The sequence below is a fragment of the Dermacentor variabilis genome, chromosome 11, assembly GCF_050947875.1.
Source record: "Dermacentor variabilis isolate Ectoservices chromosome 11, ASM5094787v1, whole genome shotgun sequence".
Lineage (NCBI taxonomy): Eukaryota > Metazoa > Arthropoda > Arachnida > Ixodida > Ixodidae > Dermacentor > Dermacentor variabilis.
The window spans coordinates 115004420-115010419 of record NC_134578.1 but is presented as its reverse complement, the minus strand read 5'-3'; the positions used below and the strand labels follow the sequence as shown (position 1 = coordinate 115010419).

General features: G+C 48.6%; 1 long non-coding RNA gene across 1 annotated transcript in view; it reads left to right on the top strand.

Moving 5' to 3' along the window:
• Positions 1–299: 299 nt before the first annotated feature.
• The window catches only part of LOC142563150 (uncharacterized), a 60365-nt gene continuing 54664 nt past the window's right edge, over positions 300–6000 (top strand). Inside the window, exon 1 of the long non-coding RNA XR_012824310.1 lies at positions 300–449. This is a non-coding gene — a long non-coding RNA (uncharacterized LOC142563150). The remainder of the gene's footprint in view (positions 450–6000) is intronic.

Here is a 6000-nt window from a genome sequence, read left to right as displayed (position 1 = left end):
TGTGGTATTCTTTAAACATTACTGTACCAAATAAGATGGAAACAAACGTGCAGAACACAACTGGATATGGAATATATCGTCTATTCAATGTAATAATACTCTAGAACTATACAATTCGTCTTTTTCCTTAAAGTCGAACCGAACGCAGCTGCATTAGATGCTGCTGACCTTCTGCAAAAAATTGCCGCTGAACTTTAGGATTGACGTAAAGCTCACGGAGGTGAAAAACCTTACGTGCCGCGTCGCACTTTCATTCTTTTGCGAATTTATATCCACGTAGAAATGTCTCGCTCATGAATAATTGCATATAAAGTGGCCGTCTGCGTCATCTACCGCTACGGGTGCTTCATTACCGCACATCTGGTACCAAAACAAGTTCATTTCCCAGAGGAAAGTTTCTGAAAGTTTTCACACTTGTGACCATTACGGACGCCTGATGCAGAACAGAGGTAAGAATAAAGCTGGAGGGTCGCACTTGGCTTTTCATTGATGCAGTTGCTTGGGCTGCTCTCCTTCTTTGTGAAATTCGGAGATTGTCGGCAGAAAAAAATGGCCAGCTGGGAAGGGAGATCATAGGGGCAGTAGCCATGCTACGCTTTAACGATGGTGATTGTGTTAGCTCGCCGTCAATTGCGGTTTCACAGAAATAACTTTTGTTTCTTTCCATGCGATACCTACGTGTTCGGTGCCTGAGTAGACTGTCAGAGTTTTCTTAGTATATGTATCGCACACCTGTTTAAGATATCTCTGTGTTTTTATGGGTCCTTACGTTGCTTTCCTGGTGCACTCAAGTCTCTGATCTTGGTGCTCGTGTCATTAAATCATCACTTGTCAGTACCGCTTCGTGTTGTTCCTTCCTTCAAGTCTCGTGTTTTGCTTGCGGCAACTTCCGAAAACGATGAATTACCATCTGGCCAACACCCACACTCTGCTCTCCTACATAACAACCTTGGTCACATGTGACACAGCCGTTCGTGCCCCTTCAGTTTCGGCGGCCAATATTCGTTTCATTGCACGGGCTAAGCCATCACGGCATCAGAGACACACATAGTCTTATCGCAGACCACTTCGTCTGGCCATGGATCATCAAGGCTGTTCGAAGCTGGGCAAAAAGCTGTCAAGCCTGTCAAGCCGTGAAACTGACCCGGCACACGCGTTCAGCAGTACAGCCGTTTTGACCACCAGAGATTCGTTTCGATCAGGGGCCTATAGTCTTGGTGGGGCCTGTTCCATGCTGCCAAGATTCAGGTACCTCGTTACGTGTGTCGATCGGTACTCAAGGTTGCCTGAGGCGAGGCCTCTACAAGACATCACGACCGAAACAGTGGCGAAAGCATTTTGTGTTACGTGTTGTCGCGATACGGTTGTTCTTTTCGGATGACTACGGACTGAGGCTCACCATGCCATAGCTCACTTCTTCCTGCCCTGGCGAGACTGCTGGGCACGCGCTTTGATAACACCGCGATTTAGCACCCGCAGAGCGACTGCATGGTGAAGCATCTCCATTGACAATTGAAGGCGTCATTGAGCGCTGCTCTCGACCGACAGCACTGGGTGGGAAAGCTTCGCTTAGTACTTCGGAGTCAGCGCAGCCGAAATGCTCTTTGGATCAGCAATCCGTGTTCCAGGCAAGCTTTTTGCCACCCAACAATATACTACACCAGGGGCCGCGCAACACTTAAGCTACATTCCTGGCTCGAAGAGCTTCGACCTACATCCCCACGTATCGCCCGTGGGCAGCCTGTGTTTAGCTTCCCGACAATGGACACAACAACGCAGGTCTCTCTGCGACGCGACTCTATCAAGCCACCATTGACTCTATCCTATGAAAACCCCTTTTGTGTGGTTTCGCGTTCAGAGAAAACCTTGAGGTTTAACGTACACGGCAAAGAGACATTGTGTGCGACCGCGTGAAAGCAGCCTATCTTGAATATTAAAGTGTACTCTTCCGCTATTCACACAAAGGGAAGCTGAAAGCTTTTCCAGAAAAAATGAGTGAAGAGCAGTACGACGTGGTTTTCAACCCTCTGAATTCGAATATCGCATCGAAATTGAGCGAAAGAAAGCGCAAACATATTTTATTTCGACGAAAGTTGCAGCAGCAGACACGCGCCTCGCGCGCCTCGTTTCCGCCTGTGATTGGTCGGGCGCCTCGTGACGTCAATAATGGTGTTCGTGCGGACCGACTGCTGCCGCTACACACGAAGCACGGTGCAAAGTAGTTTGGTGGTGTTTTGCTGAGACGGTCATGGAAATTTTCGAGAGCTTGCGTTTCTCTGAGAAGTTCGACGTTAAGTCCAAACTCTACGAGAGCGATTTTGCGCACGACGGTGACGGGCGACGGCTTCGAGCGACAAAACAGGCCGTCGCTTGAACAAATCGCTCGGTGTTGTCGCTCGATCGCTCGTTTCTAGAAATCTAGAACTCGTCGCTCGTCGCCCGGAAATGCTATGAGCGACGAGCCAATTGTGCGAAGCCGAAACTCGATGTACATAACTCAAATACTACTGTTTGTCGCACGGAACGAGCAAACTATTCAATTTTACACGTGCAAGAATAAGAACCTAGAGCAAGACCTTCAGAAATATTTTACGCTTCTTCTTCAGTACAATACATAACCTAAATTGATAAAGCATGCGTCACGCTAGTTTCGGCGTATATTGCTGCCCTCATACCGGGAAGTGGTCGCTCAAAGCCGTCGCTCGCGTGGAGTTCGGCTTGCAGACGACGAGTGAACGCGACAGCCATCGCCTCGCTTGTAGCGCTGTCGCTGTCGCGTGCAAGATCACTTGTAAGGGGTTTATACTTGTACATACTACACGTACGTACATACTTGTACATACTACATGTACGAGCCGATTGCGAAGAGCCGGCCTCTCCAAGAAGCAAAAAATGCTGGCGCAAGCACTGCTTTCCACGCGAACGAAGGCGAAGTGTTAGCATCTTAACAGACTCAAAGGAAGCGTGCAGAAATTACACGAGGGGCAGGATTAGCAAAGCCGCCCTCAGAATTCTTGGCGGAGCCAACTTCGCCGAGAGGAACGTTACGCACAAGTTAATTTGGATTCCGGCCCACGCAGGCATACAGGGTAACGAAAGGGCAGACAGCCTAGCTCGAGAGACCACGTGCCGAGCAGAGCAGTCGCGCGCCCCGGAGTATCACCCACACGCTTGTGAGGGAGGATACACAGAAATCTTAAACTTATACAGAGGGACGAGAGCGAAATATCCCCCACCCTACAAAGCTCTAACGCAGGAGGAAGCAACGAGTTGGCGCAGATTGCAGACAAACTCCTTCCCAAATTTATACATCCTGAACAAAATGTACCCAACACAATACAGAGACACCTGCCCATGGTGCGGGGCCACACCCACACTATACCATGTCACATGGGAATGTAAACACAATAAATCATTCCACCAACACAATAACCCGAGTGCGGAGCAATGGGAGAGTCGGCTTACCAGCTGCGAGCTCACGGCCCAAAGGGCCTTAGTGCAGCACGCTAGTCAGGTAGCTAGGCTCAGTGGAGCCCTGGAATAGGGGCCCACCCTTGCTGGAAGAGGCTCCAAGTCGCCGGCGCCCAAGACGACCGAGACCTCGAGACGCTAAATCCTTGAAGGAACCAAAATAAAGTTTCTCTCTCTCTCTCTCTCTTTGGCGAGTATGATTTTTGCAAAGCTGCATTCAGCGTTCCAGTGAGTACGTTTCCGGGCAAACAACTGTAGTGTTATGTTCCTGCATGCCTCCTCGTAGAACGTAAGCGGTGATGCGATCTTCAGCATTTGTGCGCTGCCCGAAAGCTGTCGGCAATCTACACAGACGGTTTAAACGCGGGAAAAGTATATCGGCTGTTTTAGAACGTGTAGTATAGAACCGTCATCAGCACGCCATCCGCATGCTACTCGTCGAAAATCGTCGCTGCCGCTGGTGTTCGTGCAAGCTTAGGCTGCACAGAACGCCGGCATGATCGGCATGATCATGCCGGCATGATCCCCCCCAAAATTTTACCTTCATGGTTTATAAGGTTCCCGCATCGGTATATAAGCGTCTTATTGAATTCGACAGACTCTTCAGCTTCCCTTAAGCCTCCCGCATTCTGAGGGGGGAAGGGGTCTTGTGGCGAAAGTCCGTCAGTATACGTCGTCCCCGTTTCTGGGAAATCCACTTACCTCGCTAGGCATCCACGTGCGTGTCATTGCACCCTGCTCTACCTCGGCTGGCTGTGCCTATCCGGTAAGAAAGCCAGTCGACTCTCCGTTCTCAACACGTCAAAACCTGTATTATTTGCCTCAGCTAAACCGATCTTCCAACACATGGTACCATTCGACGGAATCGCCGCGTACAACCGGTAAACAGACGACGGACCGCTGCTCTGGCGCTCTTTCGTACCGCTCGTCGCTTCCGATCCGATTTTGCACGGCACTACATTTTCTTCCTCATGGTTTTGTCATGCTCTCCTCCTCGTTTATCCCCATCGCGCCGTCACTTCGTCTTTAAAGATATCCAATAGGGTCACTCAGTGCAGGTTTAACCCACTGTTGCATTGCAAAATCTGAGGCGGTGACCCTAGCCAGGAACCTCGAGTCGTCGTCTTTACACGGTGGTGGTCGCTCGAAAGGGGGCGCCGAACAGACAATCAGCGTCAGAAAGTTTTATTCGATTCTTGTAAACTTTAGACATGTCGAAATCCTGCAGCTTTAAACTGCATAGGCATAAACTAGGAATAGGCAAGAATCAGATGTGTGCGCTAAGAGACAAAGCCGGCAATATCGTTACTAATATGGATGAGATAGTTCAAGTGGCTGAGGAGTTCTATAGAGATTTATACAGTACCAGTGGCACCCACTACGATAGTGGAAGAGAGAATAGCCTAGAGGAATTCGAAATCCCACAGGTAACGCCAGAAGAAGTTAAGAAAGCCTTAGGAGCTATGCAAAGGGGGAAGGCAGCTGGGGAGGATCAGGTAACAGCAGATTTGTTGAAGGATGGTGGACAGATTGTTCTATAGAAACTGGCCACCCTGTATACGCAATGCCTCATGACCTCGAGCGTACCGGAATCTTGGAAGAACGCTAACATAATCCTAATCCATAAGAAAGGGGACGCCAAAGACTTGAAAAATTATAGACCGATTAGCTTACTGTCCGTTGCCTACAAAGTATTTACTAAGGTAATCGCAAATAGAATCAGGAACACCTTAGACTTCTCTCAACCAAAGGACCAGGCAGGATTCCGTAAAGGCTACTCAACAATAGACCATATTCACACTATCAATCAAGTGATAGAGAAATGTGCAGAATATAACCAACCCTTATATATAGCTTTCATTGATTACGAGAAAGCGTTTGATTCAGTCGAAACCTCAGCAGTCATGGAGGCATTACGGAATCAGGGTGTAGAGGAGCCATATGAAAGATACTGGAAGATATCTATAGCGGCTCCACAGCCACCGTAGTCCTCCACAAAGAAAGCAACAAAATCCCTATAAAGAAAGGCGTCAGACAGGGAGATACGATATCTCCAATGCTATTCACAGCATGTTTACAGGAGGTATTCAGAGGCCCGGAGTGGGAAGAATTGGGGATAAAAGTTGATGGAGAATACCTTAGCAACTTGCGATTCGCTGATGATATTGCCTTGCTTAGTAACTCAGGAGACCAATTGCAATGCGTGCTCACTGACCTGGAGAGGCAAAGCAGAAGGGTGGGTCTGAAAATTAATCTGCAGAAAACTAAAGTATTGTTTAACAGGCTCGGAAGAGAACAGCAGTTTACGATAGGTAGCAAAGCACTGGAAGTGGTAAGGGAATACATCTGCTTAGGGCAGGTAGTGACCACGGATCCGGATCGTGAGACTGAAATAACCAGAAGAATAAGAATGGGCTGGGGTGCGTTTGGCAGGCATTCTCAAATCATGAACAGCAAGTTGCTACTATCCCTCAAAAGGAAAGTGTATAACAGCTGTGTGTTACCAGTACTCACATATGGGGCAGAAAC